The sequence below is a fragment of the Chelmon rostratus genome, chromosome 3, assembly GCF_017976325.1.
Source record: "Chelmon rostratus isolate fCheRos1 chromosome 3, fCheRos1.pri, whole genome shotgun sequence".
In the NCBI taxonomy this organism is placed as follows: Eukaryota; Metazoa; Chordata; class Actinopteri; order Chaetodontiformes; family Chaetodontidae; genus Chelmon; species Chelmon rostratus.
The window spans coordinates 4,367,753-4,390,061 of NC_055660.1; the positions used below are offsets into that span (position 1 = coordinate 4,367,753).

The window sequence follows — 22,309 nt, forward strand, 5'->3', positions numbered from 1 at the left end:
GAGAGGCGGTGTTTTTTTATTGAGTAAACAGAATAAAGCAGTAAAACACAGCGCTGCAATGAAGTCCGCTTTCTTCACCATCAAAACATGACCAAGAGCTTCAAGGCGTGCATATATGTTCAAAGTACAGTGTGTGCACTCTCCTGAACAGATGATTAATCATGCATCAGAGCTGCTGCAAGACAAGTGTATTAAAGGTCAGGGGAGAAACACAGGTCTCTGTCAGTCTGACTGTATGTCTGTTTTCTGACAGTAGATTCAACGGTTAACAGCCAGCCTTGAGACACTGTGATGAACCCAGAGCAAAAAAAACCAAACAAACGAGAAGCCGTGTCAGTGAAACTAGCCGAGACATCGAGTCAGACACAAACAGTGGGAAGGGAATTTAGAGGTCTTTTGTTCCTGTAGGACGCCCTGGAATACTAATAGCATCTGACACAGCCTGGCAGACACAGACCTGGGTTGAAATTAATTTTCACTTGACATACAAGAGAGTACACAGTGATAGAGCACAGCGATGTGAAGTTCATCCTAGCATCTATATCAAAACAGCAGTGGCTACCAGTATTCACTGCTCTGCAGGACATTTTTGCATCTTTTACTGTCAGAAATGTGTTTCAGTCCATGTCGAGGCAACCGAATTAACACATTTCCTTTCACAGACAATTACACAAGCCTGCATCATGAATGGAAAACACAGACTATCATTAATGGCAGCGAGACAGAAAGTAACTGCACCCCACCATGTTAGTCAGCCTTAGAAATGATCTCCAGCTCAAGCTTGTTCAGGAGCTCTTGAGGTAAAATGCTCGTCTTATTGCACAGGAGTAATGCTCTTTGTGTGCGGAAATAAATCGTGCGAGCCATAAATGTCATAATTTGTCACTTCTTAATAGTTGTGGTGACATTTTTATTATTGAGCCCTGCCTAATAGAAAAAGATAAGGAAAATAACAATGTTGATGTCAAATTAATATCGTGAGTATGGCTGTCATGTTTGGAATCGAGGAGGTGTGACTGGACAAAAAAATGAACGCGTGATAGTCGTACTCGGACAGGCTGGATGTGAAAACAATATGATGCAGGGAATGGAAACTGTCCCATTAAAATGAGTGAGGTCTGATTAACTCTATGTGTGTGTGTGTGTGCTGAGTAAAAGATAGGGAAGCAGGGTAACGCTGCCGCCACAACATCCTTAAGGACGGGGATTCAGCGATAAGACTGACACAACCCTCACCTATTGTCCCTTTAACCTCCTCTCATAATACATCTATTTATTTTTTCATGCCAAGTATGAACATTATAACAGCTCAAAATCACCTAATGCACAAGCCCTATTTGTCACCTTCATACAGGCCTGTTTTACATGTCAACTATCTTCTACTATAATAGCATTATTATGCAAAAACAAATTAAAATACCATAATGTATTTAGCCATATGTAGCCATTGTCCCTGTGACAACAACCCTGCTCACTGCGTCAACTTTAAATTCTTTCAAATATTCAAATATTACCAATTAATCTGAGGTGGCTTTTTAATTAACTGGTTGTTTAGTTTATAAACGTAGCAACAATTCTGAAAAACGGCCACCACAAGATCCCAGAGTCCAGCGTAATGTTTGCTTTCTGTGACATCCAAGAACAATGGAGGTGAGGTTTGACTGCAGTTCTGTTGTTTGCAGCATGTTTCCAAAAATCTGCTTCCAGGTTACTCTGGATAATCCACAGAACAGACTTCTTTAGTAAAAAATAGTTCCAATTAAAATTTGAATGCTGAATTTTTTTGCATTTTTTTAATGCTGCAAATAACCCAAACAAAATTTCATTCATCTCGGTTGTATTGGGGGGGGGGGGGGGGGGGGGGGGGGGGGGGGGGGGGGGGGGGCACAACAGATGCAGACCCAGGATGAAGTAAACCAAAGCTACATGCATGGAGAGGTCCCAGGAGAAGTAAGGGAGAAAACGCTTTTTTCATCAGTTGGACTGTCATAACTGACTAATCCTTTCTGAAATCTACTCAACTGAAAACAGTAAAAAGACGATATATTGAATACTTTACTTCATCAGCTTCATTGATTTTTGTAAATTTCTGCTTATTCTGAATTGGATGCAGCAAAATGTTTCAAACAAGTTGGGACAGGAGCAACAGAAGACTGGGAAAGATGTGGAACGCTCCAAAAACACCTGTTTGGATCATTCCACAGGTAAACAAGCTGATTGGTAACAGGTGATAGTGTCATGATTGGGTATGAAAGGAGCATCCTGGAAAGGCTCAGTCGCTCACAGCGAGGATGGAGCGAGGTTCACCACATTGTGAACACATGACTGGATAAAAGAGATTAACACGATTGGAGGGTTTTGGCTTTGGAGGGTGCAATACTCCAAGGTTGGAGTATTGCAAAGACTGTAACCAACTACTGTATGAAGTACAAACACAGTACACAGCAGAAAGAAAAAGATCAATAAAGATGTCAAACAAATACCATGTCATTTTTAGGGGATGCAAGCGAAATAATTTCAATCAAAATGTCCACTAGGCATCTGTCGGGGCAAGCCAGTGTTGACACAAAACACTTGCTGTATAATAACGCATGAACCAATTAATGCCCCGCTGGCAACGTGCCTTGGTCTCTTTTTTGTCTCTTCACAAGTCACTGATAAATAACACAGCTCACTAAAGAGTAACACGCCATTACTGGGGGGGTGATGCCTCCTATTGCAACTAGGTCTGCCATTAATGGATGGTGGGTGCCAGAGCAACAGTTGATTTATGAGGCTGACACTGTGTGTGAGTCATCCATCCATCACAGTCAGCTGACCAAGGGGACAGAGAACAAATCTGAGGACGCAATGCCACACCACAGTAACGTTAACGTGGCACACATGTGAGGACAATTTGGATTTTGGACCTGATTTGTTCCAATTAGAAAGATTTAAGAAAAATGTAACAATTATCTGGATCCAGGTCTACTTACAAGCACTTGTGGGCATCCTAATTTTAATTAAAGGCACAGTACATAATTTCTGCCACTAGGGGTCTCTCAATCAAAACAATAACAAAAGATGTAGTTTGATGAACTTGTGAAATAGTGCAGGATCATTGGAGCTGTAATGTTCATTGTGAAACAAACACTGTCGCTGATGAACATCTATTTGATGTGACTCAGGCAGGAAATGAGGAAATGTTATGAAGTTTTATTCAGGTTACGTTAAGTCATGTTCACTGACTTACTTCTTCCCTCACAAATCATCTGGTGTTTCCCCCTAAGTTTTATCAGCAGGCGACCGCATGAAATGCAGCATTACTTTAAATTAAGGTTTCCTCTGGGTTTAAACATTGTTGGAAACATCTGAGTGAAATTCTACATATCATACCTTTCATGCTAAAACGATGATATTCTGGGGATGACCACTATTTATCTGCTTTGTCTATTTTTAAAATAAAGTAAAAAAACAAGGAAAATCATTGGTTATAGATTCAGTTTGAGGGTCTGTCACTTATTTTTAATTCATTCTAAAGTGAATTACTTGGTGATTTTTTTCACTGTTGGTCTGACAAAATAAGCTCTTGGTCAAATACATTGATAATGAAACTAGCTACTTAAAACTCAAAGATGACTCAGTGTTTAGAAATTCTGCAGCTTGAAGTGAAAAACCAACTCTCTCATACGTAATTTTGACATTATATGCAAAAGACTGAGCCCAGCTGCAACAATAATAGAACGAAGGCTGCAACCTGCAAGCGGGTTACTCAATGACTAAAAGACAAATAAAGACCTGTGTAGTCTGGCGTCATCTGTCGCTACAGAATGTGTTGGCTCATTCAACATCGGCTGGGATGTCAAAAGCCTGCATATAGTCTATAATTCACAAGATGGTCCAAAATCCGTTTGGAGAGGCTGTTAATGACAAGCCCAGCCAACTACGGTAAAATCCAGAGAGCAAAGACCCCAATCTGTGAGTGCACCTGCTGGAGTTCTTGTATGTATGTGTATGTGGAAATAAGAAATGAACCTTCATATTTAAATGTATTTTATCTCAGGCAGCTCTCTGCTCTAAACCAGGAAACTATGTACCATTTGCCGCCTTTACCACCTCTGCCAGCTGAATCAGAAACAAGCGTGCTTCTGGTATGAAACCTCACAGCAGCTGGTTATCTCCATGTTGTTACAGACTACAAAATATAGCAATAAACATTCAGCATCCCTTACGTTATAAACAGTTTGAATTATGCCGCCATTAATCAACTACTTTGAACGTTGATGTAAATTAAAAACTAAATCAGCTGAGTGAGGACATTTAATGTGTCTATCAGTGCATGGCAAAGAGGTTTACAATATTTTAATTTCGTAGACTGTTTCAATCATTTTCATTGGTCTATTTCAGGAACAGGTGTGAAAGGTTGCCAGCTCCAGCCTCAGCTACAGCCAAGGAGAGCTCTGCAGATGAAGCTGCCATAAAGACACTGGCTTTATGGCAGCTAGACACCAGATCCCTGGCTGGGTAACCTAGCCTGGCTGTTCTCCCCCGAGGCCTGCCTGAATTAATCATGGCTGAGCAGCCGAGCAGCCACTGGGCCGTAACACAAAGCACAAACAGGCTTCTATGGTCTCCATGGAGAACAACATTGGAGGATGGGCTAAACGGTGCGCCACAACCAGAATTTATATCTATTGCCTGAGCTAAACTTGTACTTCAGGTCTGCCAGACCAGTGCTAGCACTACGATTCATGGAGCGCTGACAATGTCAGGTCAATGTCATGAGGTTAATACCTCTATCACATGTAAACAACCTAATTAGGACTAAAAATGTCAGATTCATAGGCTGCATGATGCAGTATTGAAATGAAATTGTTGCCCTGATCAGAACCTTCTATCCACCTTTTATGCACATTTCTCAATTTGAACTGACAACAACTGAGGCAAAAAATAAAAACAGACACAATAATGTGAAAATGCTTTTAGCTTGGCTCACGCAGGAAGGTTGGCATGCAGAAAAAGAGAAGATAGGGTAAAGCCTGACGCAAACGCTTTTCGGATGGACCTTGATGTCTTTGCACATTTTCTCCTTAATCTCCTGTAGACAAAGCACTCATGTCTCGCTGCTACTCTTTGCTTAATGCCTCCATTCAACTAGAAATTCCCCAAAAATAAAAAGAGATGGTGTATGAAGGGTGGATGTAACCGAGAGGTCTCCGTTTTGATGTGTTTTGAGATGTTGGAATAGCACTAATTTACCATTTCTCATATCCACTTTAATTCCTAACATTACAGTATCTTAGTTTCTTACATTCCTGTGTTTAAAACTTTTATGTAAAAGATAAATAGTCCTTCACACATATAATACAAAGCTTCCATATCTTATTATTCAAGTCCTGAAAAGGAAATTTTAGCTCCAAAAGTAGGCTACAGGCTATCAGACTTTAAGGCACTTTGGGCGACCAATCAGATTTGAGTGGTGACCACAGCCACGCCCTCAAACCCGCCCACACACCCCTGAATTTACTGCTGATAAAAGTGCCACAGGTCGGGAAGAAGATGCATTCGAGGTATTGGTGGTCAATTATGTCACATTCTCATGAATATATTTGAATATAGATAACACGGACTGATTCACACGTAATTTCGCCAAAAATCTCTAAAACTTCTTAAAAACAACACTTACTTATTGCAAGGAGAAGGAGTATTAAAAAAGCATATGTATTGATGTAGAGATTATGAGTGCAGCATAAATCATTTCCACTCTTATTACTACAAACCACAGAGACAACACATTTTGGAAGTGAGCAGGAAACTGAGACCGAGAATAGAACAAGCAAAGATTTACTAAAAGAGCAGAGCTATTTGAGGTCTGAGCTAAAATAAACTTCTAAATCATTACAGACAGCTACGTGATGCTGAAGATGAGAGAAAGCAACAAATGATGGCCATTTTCTAGCAAAGGGGAGGAAATTACCCAGCTAAAAGTAACAGGCAGAAACAGCAATGCTGCCAAGCCACGGCTGCAGGGTGATGAGACCCTCTGTCCATTGTGCACAGTGTGTGTGTTTGTGTGTGTGTGTGTGTGTGTGTGTGTGAGTGTGTGCGTCCATGTCGAGGTTCGTCCTTCAGTTCTCTCCCTAATGAAACTGCAATTAATTCTATGGGTGAAATCGTTTGAATATAAAGCAATTTGCCTGCAGGAGACAGCAGCAGGCACGAACAAAAGAGGATGCCTGTGACAAATCCGTGCTCATGTCTAGCATGTCTCTAGTTTGTCAGACGGCTTACATCAGGCTTTGAATTGCTCTGAACGATCACAATACAGTGCATCTATCACTTGATATTAACTATCAGGCTGGACAGCGTTAGGACAAGTCGAGGGGAACTCTGCATGACAAGATAAGATAAAACTTTATTGATCCCACGCTGGGGAAATTAAGTCTTGCAATAATAGCAAGAATAAAGAGGAGACGTAGAAAAAGCGCAAACAGACATTAAAAAGGGCTTTTTGTGATATCGCAGTGTGGAAAAAAAAAAGATGTAAATGTCATTTTAAAGTTAAATTAGACACTTACAAATGTCAGTTTATGTGTTATATGTGCTTGAGCGTGGTTTGAAATAAAACAATGCAACAAAACACTCGACAAATGGGCTGTCAGAGTGACCATGCTTTCGCCACACATCGGTGGCCTACTTTTTCAACAACTCTTCAAACTGGATCCCTTTTAACGAGCCATCTTGTCAAACCAAAGGCAGTTTGGCTTATTCTTCCACGAGAGCCCCCCTCCACAAAGCCCAAACTGAAACATCCATCACGGTGACCCAAAACATGATTCGTGATATGACAACATCTTATAATCCTGCGCTCTTCACTGCTGATGTGAGACGCTGAAATGGCTCCAGCACATAGGGAGGTCAACCAAATAATCTGTCCTACTCAAATCCCTCTAGTGCTGGGGCTGATGTGAGGGAATGAGCTTCTGATGGAGTAGATGAGAGGAAATAGTGAGGCGAAAAGCATGCATTATATCATGCTCTGGTTATACATACACTCCTAATTTTCTTAAAATAAGCAACGCTTCAGTGGACGTGGTACCATCATTTAAGAATATATGGAGCAAAGATAACACAGGTTTGGGAAAATCCCATCGTAATGGCGGCTAAGAACATGCTGCATCTTCTATCTTCTTGTTATCTAAAATTGACGTTCATTTAAGGTTCTGTCTTGGATAAAAAATATGAGGACAGGTTTCTACAAACAGAGGGCCTTGAAACGAAATTAACATTTCTTTCTTGGGATACAATCAAATCAAGTCAAATCCTTGAAATAAAAATATCTAGCACACAATTGGCTTGTGGTATCTCCTTCCTCCAGCCAATTATGTGTCAGCAGGAAGTGGATGTCCACCAACTTCCAAAGTCAACAAATAAACATGCAGAGGGCAACGAGTGCAAGCAAAATGCAGACTGAGGGCGGACTTCTAGAGTGGAACAAAGAAGTTAAGCTGATGACAATGTTACTGCGTGTTGGTGGTTTGGCAATATCTCAGTTTATTACTAAGACCTAGTAATAGACATGATGACATCTTTCTGCCATATTGCTCTGCACTGCTGCCTACAGTCTGCAGCTGCCCCAACTCACACAAACTCCCTCGATTGCTACCTGCAACACCCAACCAAGCCAGGGAACTGAAGAAGAACCATGGTTTACTGTGGGTTTTGTTCTCTTGCAATATGGCTTGTTGCTCCAGCTCCTGCTGTTGAAAATATTCAGAGCACATCGAACCAACATCCCGCCTGGTGGATGAGCCTGCCACTCTTTGACAAAAGCAGGAGTAGAAGGTAAAGTGGTGACAATTATGCATGCAGGGACCGTGGAATACAATGGTTCAATGGGTTTTTACCTGACTCACTCACTTCATATATAACGAGCTGTTATTCCAAATACACTTCATGAATGTTTTACAGAAGTGGCACCAAATACGCCGACATGGAGTTTAATGAACAGATGTTAAATATTCAGCTCTAATTGCTAAATTATTCTTGGATTTTTACTCAATATTGATGAATTGATAAATTTTAACTTAGAAAACACATTGAGTACATTTAGCTCTGATCAGTGCCTTCCTTACACTAAGAGACAGAGAGGTAAAGAAGGTGGAGAGATATTTTAATAGCTGGATTTCTAAGAATATCTTCAGAAGGGCAGCCTGCCAAACCTTTGTTTTAAACAATGGCTGGCAGTCATTTTTACACTATATTAAATGTGATAATGCCCGAGCAGTAGTCTGATCAACACATTCCCTTGGTTGCTTGCCTGAGAACATAAGTTTGGTACAACATGCAGAGAACAGCACATGACACACATGACACATGGATATAATTGGCGTGCATAAGCTCATGCTGTTTTGAATTACATTAAACTGAATGCTTTTATGCAATTGGACATCATTTATCCTGCATTAAACCATCTGCACGGTGTGGTGGGAGAAACAAAGACCCAAAACATGAAAAAAGGAAAGCGGCTACATAATCATGACCTGCAGTACATTTCAAATGGAAGCGAGAGGATTTAGATTACATTAAAAATGACACCATCCATCCTTCTGTTTCACTTGGTGACAGTGCTACATGTCATGATATTACAAGTGTGTCAGCATTCCTGCCTATTTATAATGCTACCATCCTCCATAAATATAACTGACATTTTCTAATAAACTGCACCAAAGTCTTTTCCACATTGCAATGCAGGAATTAACCCCAGAGGACGAATGTTTGTCACTGAGTGGTGTCAGCAAACATTAAGTACATGCACTTGGGTGACTTTTGAAGCAAAGGGAGAAGCTGCATTTTTATCATTTTCAACATTAACAGCATAACAGACCTCTTTCAATTTGCACTGTCTATCTGGCAACGCAGTCTAGGGTGCACGGTGGCTGCCATTGTCAACAAAAGGAAAAGGCTTGTCAGGAAATGGTCCTCATTAGACATCAGAGTCCAGGCTTTAGGGCAATCTTCTGGACCAAAGTTGTCTACTTCTGGAATGAGATCTTCAAAATAAAATTCTGCTCGAACGTGATCTATTGACTACATGGCTTTCTCCTTGAGAAAATCTTTACGTGGCCTCTGTCTGGAATAAGATGTCAAGTATTAACAAAATTCATGCTGAGGAATATGTTTTCTCCGTTACTGTGAGGCGACTGCCAGAGAGCAGACAGGGAAAGGGCTGTTTGGATCCTGCGGTAAACAAAGAATTTAATTTCACAGCGCTTATGATTTTAGTTTACATAGTGGCTCTGGTGCAACATGTTAAAAATAGCCGCTGGATCAGGGAGGTGAAAAAGGAAGGAGATAAATATTAGTGAGGACTTCCAGCCGGCCTTACTTTACTATAATCATTCCTCCTGTTCATACTGACCATTAAAAGACCCCACAATGATGTGCTTTCAATCTATAGTCCTTGTTTTGTGCAACAAAGTACTCTAAAGTTTATCTGATGCTAATATGATGTTTTAGCACTCAAAGTTAGACAAATCTTCCAAAGTTTTAACAAGTCTTTTTAGTTTAAATTCCCTCCCTCAGACAGTGTTTTCCTTTTGAGCTGCAGTGCAAATAACAAAAAACAAGGAAAAAAAAATTGGAATTTCATTCTGAAATTACCAAGGCAAAGATAGCCTAAAATACACAATCTGATTTGCTAAAAAATAGACATGGCAGGGTTTCTCACAGTGTTTTATAGCTGAGGTGGGCTTCTGGCTTCTGCACTTGAACCGCTAACATCATAAAAAATTAATGCACTTTCATCGTATGAACATTAACCTTCAGAGAAAAGGAGCAGAGATGCTATGTCTAACTATAGTTTACGCCTTTATCTGTTAAATAAATTTATCGTGGCACGGTATGTGTCAGGATCCGGGCAGCTTAGCACCACAGCGAAACAGTTTCCTGAGGGAAACCCTGAAACCAGGAAACTGTGTGCAGCATATCCGAACACAGTTGTTCTACTCCAGCCGGCTTCCTGTGGTTCATACGTAACTGTCACTGCAGCTTCCTCTGTCTATCCATAAACTCTGGTCAACAGAGGATATTAAGAGCTACTGAATAAAGCACTGGGTGCTAATGCACAAGTGTGGTTTGGTACTTCATGCAATCACTGACACTGAAATACATTGGTTGTCTAGCAGTGACAAGTATGTGATTTGTAGAGCTGAAACATTCAAAAACTCCAGTTCAGCCTTTTAAATGCAGTAAGACAGCCATGTTTTTGGATGTCTCAGATGTGGAGACAGGTGCTTCTGGGACACCAAAACTTTCTGCTGAGCCCTGACGACTTGGGCATAATTCAGTGAAACATCCGTGATGTAAGATGCCAAATTGATAACCTCAGTGATGTTCTGGTATGAACAAACACGACCTTTTAACATTTACTTTCAGTGGCTTGTGACCAGGTGCTGCCTGTCTGATGGCCCCGTCGATGCATGATGGCACCGCCTGATGCTGCGACAGGCACCGTTTACGGGTTACTGCATCATTCTTTTGACATCAAAAAAGGACTCCTGGATGTATGTTTGACGTGGATTACAGGAGGACATATTCCATATACTAGATATTGGTTTATCCATTATGTCACATAGTGGTGACACAACACTCAAATAACAAAGTAAAAACGGTCCTGAGAAGTTTGTGATTTTAATCAGAGACCGCCTCTGTAAACAGCTTCTCCCTTCACTACGTGTTACTCACAGTTAATAAGCTAAATCTCTGCTTCCCGCCTACAACGCGAGGAGGCATTACTTAGTTACTCTGCCAGAATGAAAGGCACAGATGTCACAATAGATGTACACCTGCCAAAAAGGTGTTAAATAATGCTTTTGCGTGCCTCCTACTTCTGAAGGTAACAGCATGTACTCGATTTGAAGCCTCACAGACATTTGGGTTACTGGGCCCGGGCGTGAAGAATGGTGGAAATGGTTACCAAAAGATCACGGCCAATCACAGGCAACAGCCAAGAGACAGCAAACCTGATTTTCTTCAGCTGTGTCATTTACTGTAAGCAGCTCAACTTCCTTAAAATACCAGAACGACTCAGTGCCCGATGAAAGAGTTATGCCAACAGCGAGGAAACTAATCTGGTTAAGATTTCTAGAGAAAACAGCTGTTTGATAGCGGCACTCAAATATTAGAAGAAACTACACGTTCACTTTTCCTCCTCTTCATTACTGGCAGAGAGAGAAATGCCGACTCTGCGATTCTGGCAGATGATCAAATATCTGGGTGTGGATTGCATAGCCTTCAGCTCACCCTCATACCCAAAACAAGTTCATTAATTAAGGCTGTGCACACTCCTCCACCTTTCACAACCTTTCCTCATCCTCATCCTCCTCCTTCTCCCTCCTCTCTTGAAGCAGAGCCTGGCACTTCAAGAAAATGCAAACAAACGATGAGATAATCTGTCAAAAGGAGGTATACTACAGCTATCCAAACTTATATTTTTATGTAATTAAATATGCTTAAAGAAGAGATTGCTTAAATACTGTATTAGTATTATTCCAGATTTACCAACCTAATGATTACAAGGAATAAGCTTTCCAATTTCGTCAAACTTAACACTGCAATCTTTGAAATTTTTTCATTTCTGTTTGAAATAGCCCAGTTCTCTTGATACTAATAGAAAAATCAATGTGACTGGGACAGATTACAAATGGGAGCTAAAGCATTTCAGTAAACTTCAGGTGAGAATAGTTTCAGAACTTAACTGATAGCGTCAGGTTGACATTGAATTAAATCTGAACAACGTGAGCAAAGTTTAGTAAAGGATAGCACGGAGTTACTTTAAAATCAGCTACTCTTTAAGTGACATTACAGCAACATACAGAACCGGATCATTTTCAACAGAAAACGATGTGTCACATTTGACTGCAGTATTTATTTATGGGCTGCATTGCTTATGTGTTGCCTGTATTCCCCACAGGTTGCATGCCAGACCTTGGCAACAGATGAGTTGCTGATGCAGAGAGTGTGAAAGCAGGTCAAGGGTAGAGGAACCATCTACATGTCGGCAGTCAGGTTCGTCCAAGGGCCAGTTTTTTTAGTTCTAATGTAGCACACTGAGGAAAATACTGAGATTACATGGGGGCAAAATAAACTTGGTTGGGGGCCAGATTTGGCTCCTAAACCTCTTTCTGTCAATGCCTAATATAAGCCATCAATCAATAGGCCCTGTTCTATCTGTGCCATTCAGACTCACACAATCCTACATGGTCACACTCCCAATTTTCCAGCCATAGCCGAGGTTTGGATGGTTGTTCCATCTGGTCTTAGATACACACATAACCTGCAAACAGTACATGGATGGAATCAAAAGGGTGTATTTTCTGTGCCTATAGCAGCCTCACCTCAACAGAACCCAATTTCAACACACAAGTACAGCAGAGTATTATGCATGGACAAACTAAATTACAGAGGAAGTAAAGGCTGGGGGAAAGAGGATGATCCCTTAAGAAGAGCGGAATCATGCAGTCTATCCCATAAGTAATACAGAGGAATACGCCACAGGCTAGGCTGCAACTGGAGTATTTGCATACAAACAGGGAGGGGGGGGAAAGTCCTAAATGGTCACTATTGTGTCAGTATCCAGCAACAGTCCTGTTAGACAAAGGTTGATTTGTTTGCGGTAAAACATAGTTTTCATCTATCCATGAAACCACAAAGCTAAGAGTGCAGCAGAGTGTCTATAGCACTGTGGGCCATGACTGTGCTGTGGCTCTATGAAACACACTGCACATTATGGACTAAACAAACTATTTACTGCAAACAACAGCACTGAATCATCGCGAAAGGAATTAAAGAACCATCTTAAAACCTCTTCCCACCCATCCTTCCCAGGCCATAGGGAGGTGCCAACAACGCTGGCTGCATGCGAGCCAGTTGTATAAACTCACAATGTTGAGGTGTCCTTAAGAATAGGAGCACTTTGCAATAAGCTCACTGCAAGCTGTGTTCTTGAGTGCAAATGGATCTCAGAGCACACACAGCAATTACCCAGCAGCCCCTCGTAGCTCCTGTTAAATGCTTGTTGTAAAGACTTGCTAAAAACATGACAGAATTGAATCAATTTAAGTAAATGGTACAGGGCTCTGGCATCAAGCCCTACACTGAAAGAAAGTGGAGTATAAATCTCTTCTGACATTCAAATTGAAAAACAAAGTGATGATGGCAACAGAGTGGAATTTCATTGGAAATAGAAAGCACTGGTCTTTGAGAAAGTGTTGCATCATGCAATACAATGCTCCATTTTCCAGATTCCCAATTCTATCAGCCTGTGCCTTAAAAACACGCCATAGAGTGTATATACTACTGCCTAAAACAAGGAAAAGGGTAGAAGACAGTGCTAAAAACACTAGAGAAGAAAAACATGTGTTAGGATTTCAACACCCTGCATTAATCCCGTTAGAAGCTTCTGTGATCTCGTTTAATAATCATATTGTGTTTTCCCTTGAGAAATCTCCCCCACAGGGACCAAGGTGAGCCAACACCTTAAGGCTCCTTTTACAAAAGGATCAGCATTTCATATTATGTTTTAATATTCACACCTCTTCCAGCAGCCTACACTGAAACTTGGCTATCAGGAAAGCACTATTAGCATATCATTACACCCCCTACTGTGAAGAGAAGATAGCGGGCCAGGAGGTTAATATTGCCTCCTGTTTAGCCAAAAGCTCTGCTCTAATGTTCCAACGTGCCAATTTAGCCACTGTGCTGGCACATTAAGCTGACAGCGGTTATGGTGCTTGCATGGAGTGTGCTTGTGTGAAACCAGTCTGTCATGGTCATAGGAATTTAAAACACTTGTGCTTTTCAGTTTCACATCATTTTTTTTTAACAAAATGACTTTGAGCTTCATGAGCAAGGTCAAATATGAAGTTATATACCCCAGTTATAGATATAGATAGGTGTTTGTAATGAAATGTTCAATGCAACTTGCAGGTTTGCACACCCCATGAAAAAAGTGTCTGCAGTTAATGTCTTAAATTCTGAACTGTGAGTTTAAGCTAGAATGCTTTAATAATGGGTCAATTAGCTAAAAACTGCTAGTCAGCCAAGCCTGTATAAAATAGGACAGCCTACACAGATAGCTCACTACAGTGATAGGAAGTATAGATAATCTGGACAAAGAGGTTTGCTATTGGCGCTGCACAACCTGGGTCAGGTTTTGTATGAAAGACACATCAAAAAAAGCCCACTCATTGGGGACAGCATCATCCAAGTGCATCACCAGAACTACATAACAGATCATTACACCACAAAATATACAAGATATTTTGTAGGTGACTGGCTTACGCAGCCAGAAAGGAAAGCTCCAGGCAGTCGGTTCAGGCAGTTTTAGCATCAGGTAAGGATGTGCCTCGAGACATCTCCCTCAGGAGCTGGGCTGAGCATTGTTGGGTGGAGACTCTGGGGCATACAGCACATTGGATAAGCTGAGAGAACAACAACTCTTCACAGGGTCACTATAGATTCAAATCATATTCTTTGAAAAGTCGTAGGGCAAAATTAATTCAGACAGGTAAGTCCCTGTTGCCAGTGCTAACTTGACTTGAATAAGCAACTAGAAAAGTGATGGGTGGGTGAGTGCTGGTGTGTGTAATGCATCTACATACTTTAAGTTAATGCTGCACTACGCAAGATTATTTCAAGACAAAGAGTCAAAATGGGGCTGCAGCAGAGAAGGACATTATGCTCTGACACACCACAGGTTTTTTTGCAGGACGCTGTCACTACTGGCAATTTTTCTTCTACACAGAAGGCAAACGAATGAAATGGAAAAGCAAAGCCAGTTGATCAACATCTATAAGAAAGCATTCGCTCAAAAGAAAGCTTTACTCAAGAACAACAAAGCATGGCTAAAACACCTCGAAAAAAGCATTTTTCACTCCGTCCACTGATAGCCAGTAAGCACAAAAAGAAGAAATTTACTCTTACTGTCATGCTGCTGCCAACATGAATTTTTGGAAATTTTGGCGAAGCTTATCACCTCTAAGGACCCAAAAAAAAAGTTTATTTAGACTGTATAAACTGAAAGACGACAGTAAGTGGGAATCCATCTTTAAACTATTATTCTAACTCAACTCTGACCTTGACTTGTAAATGCATGAAGCACAACTAACACTGTAAAAAACATGTTTTCTCACATACCTTTGGTGGGATGTAATTAGATTGTTTTGTTTGTAGATCTGTCCCTGAAATATCTTCCTCACCATAAACAACCTCTTTCAGAATCAGCCACTCTGGATAATGACCTCACTGTCAGCAGTTTTACCCTCACTACATGTATAACTAGCATTTAACTGAACTGATGTAAGCCATTCTCTGAAGGGTTAGAGGTCGAAATACTTTAAAGACTTTTGCTCTTTGACAGTATACACCAACAGTGTTCTCTTTAAATGTCTTTGTGTGCGGGCACTGTTTATAGCAGAAACAATAAAAGGAGACATGTAGGCCAAGAAGTGGACTACATTATGGCCCCGTTTCCTAAAAAGTGGCCAAGTCGCTGCAGCAATCTGCAGAGCAATGATTTGTGACTGGTTAATCCTTCACTTAACACTCAGCAATTTAACCTTGCATGACAGCAAGCTGAAGCTGAATGCTTTGAATGGGGAGTCTGGTCTACTGTTGGATGAGAGACACTATTCATCAAGGCGATGGTGCTTCATCGATTTATTGAAAGCCAATGAATGAGGAATACCAAGCCACATATTTAAAAACATCACAATAAGTTTCTCTCCATAAACATTTTCTGCAAGATTTTGGAAAGCCTAATATCTGGTACAAAATGCTTCTTTGTTTACCAACTGTACACACAAACCAATTAGTCTACAAGTAAGAGCACAAAATCATTAGTCAAGAAATAAGTGCACCAAATTCAAGCAAATAATTAGCAACGTGCTCGCTGGGCTGAAACGTGTATAAACAGTGAAGCTAATTGATTATTCTGTGCTGCATCAAAATTCTGTGACAGGCAGCACATGATGACGCTGACTCTAAAACCGTCGAGCTGCCCACATGTACTAAGGCAATTAGGAGGATAAGACAAAACAGTTTCAGATAGTTAAAGCTGGGGTTGGTTAAGTCGGAGAAACCAGCAACAGTAAGCTCGATTTTGAAAGCGTGCAACTTGCAAATGAATCCCATCCCTTCCCTTAAGGCCTCCCTCCAAAACATATGAACGCAGACTGAATTAAAAGATTGGATCAGCTTAATACAGGCCTGCAACAGCCACAGACACCAGAGTTCTTCTTTAGAGCATCTGATTTACTAATTGCTGTCAGGTTGTAAAGACAATTTCAACAAATACGACAAAAAAAGCTGCAAAAACACATGACCTATTCTGGCTTTAAGCGCCAAATCGCCATAAGGAACAGGTTTTCATGACACTATGTCAAAAAAAAGATGTGAAAACAGACGTGTGGCATGCGCTGTTCATGACAATAGTCGAACAAAATATCTGCAGTATTAGAAAATAACAAAATACCATCTAAGGGATATTTCCGACAAAGCCCCCCAATGTTGTATCTCAAGCTTTCTCAAACAAACATCTCAATCTGTGCTGCCTAAGACCTTACAGTCTCTTAGTTGACTCTCTTTTTGAGTCTCATCTCTTTCAAACAACGTTGAATCCCGAGGCCGTATGTCTGTTTGTCATCACGCAGCAGGTGATGAGGCATGATGGGTACATTATCTGATCGGCTTGGGAGCTAAATAATGGCGTACAATTACTGGAGTGTCTCTGGAGCTGTATAGTAAGCAGAAAACCCCAGCATCAGTCACTCAGAACCATGCTGGCCAGTCGAACCTGTGTGCTCTCCCTCGCTCGCTGTGTTGACACTGAGATAACCGTCAAAGAGATGTCACCAAAAATGGTGCAGAGGCCACAAAAATGCCCGCTTTTGTTTAGCGAAATAACAAACTTATGGACACGAGCATTGATGGCAGTTGAAAATACAACAACGCTCGTGCTTATTTAGACAACAGCCCTCAAGGGCTTCAAACTGCTGCCGACCACAGTGGAGAAACAGGAAAAAGGTGTGACCGTGGAATTGGGCTGATGCGACAGATAACTGAGAGACGCAGATAGGGTTTCATTCATGTGTCAGATTAGAGGGCTCTTTGTTACTGCCAGAGAGGGCAAAGCATGCCTGGAGAGAGGACAAGGATTGCCCTCCCTCCCCTACCGCTGGTGTTATGGTGTGCAGCTGAAGGGCTAGTTTGTTTGTTTGTTGCATTCCTGTCTGCATCATATGAACGTTAGCAGGGAAATAAAAGACGCTGACATCTTGATTGCCGGGGTCAGAACTCCAGTGCTGCTGCAGTGGTTTGAAAGGCAAAATTTTAAACTATTACACCTAAATCACTTTGAACTGCTGCTTTCCTACTGTATTCTTTTCATGGGAGGAGTATGCAGGAAAGAAATTGTATTGTTAAAGCTTTAAATGGTATACCCGAATCACAAAAACCCTTGGCACATGTAACCAAATCCACCTCCAGGGCTGGCTAACAATAGACATAAGTGGGAAAGTAGGATTTTATGGTCTTTATAGACATCAAAAATGGCAAAAAAAAAGGACTAAATTGGTTGTATTAACTTGTCTGACACCTTAGGGTTTATAACTTATCTCACCATCTAACTGCAGCCATTCCTAGTCCCTAGGAATACACCTAACACCTACTTCTTCTGACACCAAAAGTAAAACTGGTAAAATCAATTTCACGATTTTAAAACCTGAGACGTTATAAATCCCAGTGCACAGCTGCTTTGCATGATTCTTCCCTGCAGTGGTGTGCAGGAAAGGTACTAAGTGGACTATTTAAAGAAGCACAGGGAAGATGCAGCTTAGAACAATGAATTTCACTTAAGACAGCGTATCTCAAAGGAGGATCTCTGTGTCAACATCAATACAAGAGATGATGAAGTGGGCACCGACTCGCCATCGAACAGATACCACGCATATTCAGCCAAAAGAACACAGACTTAAAATAATGCTCGACGAATATAACAAAATAGATTTTTCTCTTTAACACAAGTCAATGAAAGCAAGCCTGAAATTTAGAACAAGTAAGGTGTCCACTTTTTCTGCAGTTTCCCCTTACAAAGGAAACTAAACACCAGCACATAACATGAAATATTTACACACCTGAGAAATGAGAGGACTTTTAAGCTATAGCTACTGGTGTTGTCACTTTTTATTTGTTTGAATGTGGAAAAGGGTTAATATTCGAACCTTAACGACCTGTTTTAATTCAAAATGTGCAGTCTATGAGCGCGACAAGCCGTAGTAGTTGAGGTAGTTGAGGCTGAATGAAGCCCGACCGCTGAAACTCAGTCATGCCCATAATTATGAAGAACTTTAAGGTTTAATCCAGGGGTCGGGAACGTTTTTGGCTGAGAGAGCCATGAACACCACATATTTTTGAATGAAATTCCAGGAGAGCCATACAATATGTTTAAAACTAAAAATACAAGTAAATGTGTGCATTTTATGTAATTTTATCACTTTTAAAGTACAATAAGTCTCAGAATTCTTTTTAATAACATTGTTATGCTGTTGCTAATTAATGATGAGTTAGCTGACAGCGGGATTAACGACAAGCCGTAGTGCGCCCCTTTGCGCATGCGCACATCGACCGCTATTTTCGACAGCAAAATACGGCAGCCTCACTTAAACAGTGCCTGTCACTACCCGATCTGCATTGCCTCATCTGCGTTGCCTTTGTGATTGATGGATAGATAGATAAATAGATAGACACAACGACATGTATGTTTGCCCCTTTCCCACTGAAATGACTGCGAACCGGCTTTCTAGTCGCTGGCTCGCGCGTGCGCAAAGGATTTGTCTGCGAGCCAGATGCGGCCGTCAAAAGAGCCACATCTGGCTCACGAGCCATTGGTTCCCGACCCCTGGTTTAATCTAACACCAAAATAGCTTTTTGTACCAGGCTGTAAACGTTAAGTTGGGCATTTTAACATGGGAGCCTATGGGGATTGACTCGTTTTTGGAGCCAGGCTCAAGCGGCCATTCCAGGAACTGCAGTTTTTGGCACCTCCACGTTGGCTTCATTTTTCAGCAGAGGAGCTGCCGCTTGATTCTACACCGTAGCTGGAAAAAAACGATGATGAGACTGTTTGTCAACTTTGCACAAAGCAGCTCTCTTCCTCCACGACGACAACGATTCTGCAGACTCGCCTGCTGTTTGCCACTCAAGCGAGCCAGCCGACGAGCGGAGCAACGTCAACATCATCTGACTGCCTGCTATTCAGCACACTCATCTTCAGCACGGCCCTCGTCAGAAGCTCAGAAAAATGCAATCACAGATAAGACAGCAATATTGATATGCAAGGATATGCAGCCCACTGGTATTATTTGGTGTGTCAGGTTCTCATGATGGAGCTGGAGCCACGATATAAAATTCACAGGTACAAAGTAAATGTATGTTTATTATTACGCATTAATAAAGCTGTTAAAAAAGTTAACATTTGATTGCTGGAAGAATGAAATGTGTAATGTGAAGTTAACAAATTTAACTTGACTTTTGGAAAAAGATACAGCCCTATATAGATTTACAAAATTGCATTTAGACTGGCATTATCATTTATATATATTAAGTGGCTCAAGAGAAATGAAAACATATGAGGAGACATTTTCACAAATTAGACATTAACATTTGAAAAGATGGGACCATCACTTTGGTTTAAGAGCTCTGGGACAGGGATGAATGGACATATCCAATATTAAATAAATCTTTACAAAATACACAAATTGCAATAAGTCGAAGCTGTGGTTGCACATTCTTATGGACTTGGCACTTTAAAAGGACACAGATATTATCTTTATACAATGTTTTATGTTTGTAAGGTCATGAACAATGACAACCAGGAGGATAGCTTTGATTTCCAATGCAGTCCACAAACCTAGCAGCCAACTCTATGACCTTCCCTTCAGGTAAAGCTAAAGCTACATTCCTCACCACAAACTTACCCATCTCCTGTGTCACCAAACAGAGGAGCCATGAGCCCGGCAGTCAGCAGATTTGCATTAATCAGCGGTTTACAGAGTCCTGGGAGACTGTGAAGGTTAAGACTGATAACTGACGTGATATTTTTGCTGAACACGTGTGGGTGCATCGTGATTTTTGGTACATGGTGGGTCTGGGTCTTTTCAGTGGGTCTTTTTGCTTGCAATCTTTAAAAAAGGTGCCAAATAATACAATGGAGGCCCAACAGAGTCAACCCATACTGTAGCTGACAGAATTGTTAATATCAGCATATGCAGTACACACAGTTTACATTACAGACTCCATTGTCCTATAACACTATTTAGCACATGAGTTGACAGAGAAGCAGATCTCAGTGGAGTAGATGAGCATTTTTTTTGTCCAATAAGTGATGGTTTTAAGTTCAGCCAATGTTAATTCTCTTTTTATTATAATTCCATATCTACAGGAATAGCATAAGGACATTAGCGCCTTAACCTTTGCACCACTTTTGTCCCTTCCCCTATTATCCTGCATATGTCATTATGTGCTATCATGTATTAATCAGAGAATTGTGTTTGCATACCATGCACTTATAACTGCCTGCTAACTAGCTAACCCTGCTTTAGCGTCAACTGAAATTGACGTCAGAGTAGGCGGATATATCAGTCAGTACCGTTTGTTGCAGACAACCCAACTGATTTAACTCCCCACTCTGCAGCCCCTTGCAGCTTTCAGCATATTGTCTTGGTTAGGCAGACCAAAAAAAAAAAACCAAAACAAAACAAAACAATGCAGCTTCCTGTAAAACTGTGGGCTGCCACTTACAGCACGAGAGACTGTGTGCTGCATGCCTTAAAAACAAGTGAACGGGTGACTGGTGAAGAAAGTCAAACATTTACCAAGCCAAAGTTTCCCAGATATTTTTCTCAAGAGTTGGCAGACCAGACTGGGTCTAGACCACCAGTGACCATTGGACTTGAAGTTTGACAGGTTGCCAGAAATAGGTCTCCGGTGGTTTCTCTGGCTTGCTACATGCTCGGCTTCGTTCGCCATGCTTCCTGCGGTGCAAGAAGCACACTATATAATCAGTTTGTGTGATTTTGTGGGCTTGGAAGCTGCTGCCCAGTATTTTTTCTGAACCAGGATGGTTTTGGCTTTTTTGATGCCACAAACCCAACAATGAGATCACAGTGACAGAAAGCTGCAAAGGACTGTGAAGTAGGCCATTAATTCTCAGTAGAATTGGGAGTAGCCCTTTTAAATTATAATTAGTCTTTTGATTGCTTATTGCAGCTTTAAATAGGTAAAAATGTGTGCTCAAAGAAGCTTTTAACAACCAAATATGTGCAGCACACTGTTTCCGAGGATAACCAAAACTGTGAAAAATACTGTAAACAATAAAACCTTAAAGGCCAAGTAAAGCCACACAGGTGTTTTCAATTACTGTGGCTGAACAGACCGCAACTCAGGTTGAAAGGTGATGCAGCTCCGCTTTTTTGCTTTACACTCCCACACAGACCTGAGAAGAGGTCTAGTCAGACAACATAAATGACAACACCTGTGTGGGTGGTCTAATAGAGGTGTGTGGGGGCTTTAATAACACACAACTGAGACCTCGGCCACACATATACGGTTTTAAAAAAAACAAAAAAAAAAACAGATATTTTCTCCCCTCTGTTTCTGTCCATATGACCTTCGTTTTACCTATCCTCAAACACAGACACAAAAATTACTTGTAGCGGTCAAACAAGTATGCCAGGCCAGTAGGTGGCGATAAAATCTATATTGACAAAATGTCAAATACAGAGGCAGAGTACTCTGAGCATGCATAGTGAGATTATTTCACAGCAGTAACATAAAAACCCAAGCAAAAGTAGCTAATTATTTAGTTATTTGTAGTTATTTAACACCTTTTCATCACCTGACCTAGCAGTGCTAACCAAACATCACTGCTTCCCAAATGCTTTACATGCACACACAGATACAAGAGAAGCATCTGGGGTTTTGAAAAATCTGCATGTGTGGTCAAGGCCAAAAAGCCAGGATAAAGAGAGTCAGGTTAAAGCTGAACTCTAACTTTCTGCACATTGTCCTGCTGTGCAGCAAAGATGGCAAGTTTGCTGAGGGAGGTTCTGTGCAAACCTGCCATTTAATGTAATCAGCCAGTGGGGGAAAAAAAAAAACAGAAAACATGCCATATCTTGAAGTGTGATGCTACTGCACTCACGCTTGGTTTAAATGCATGGAAAGCTAAATTTAAAAAGCATGTTGTGAAGCTCACGGCCTCCTGTGCATG

The 22,309-nt window shown here is 41.0% G+C and overlaps 1 protein-coding gene across 4 annotated transcripts in view; it reads right to left on the reverse strand.

Moving 5' to 3' along the window:
- The window catches only part of lrba (LPS responsive beige-like anchor protein), a 180,858-nt gene that overhangs the window by 155,043 nt on the left and 3,506 nt on the right, over positions 1–22,309 (reverse strand). The window lies entirely within an intron of this gene.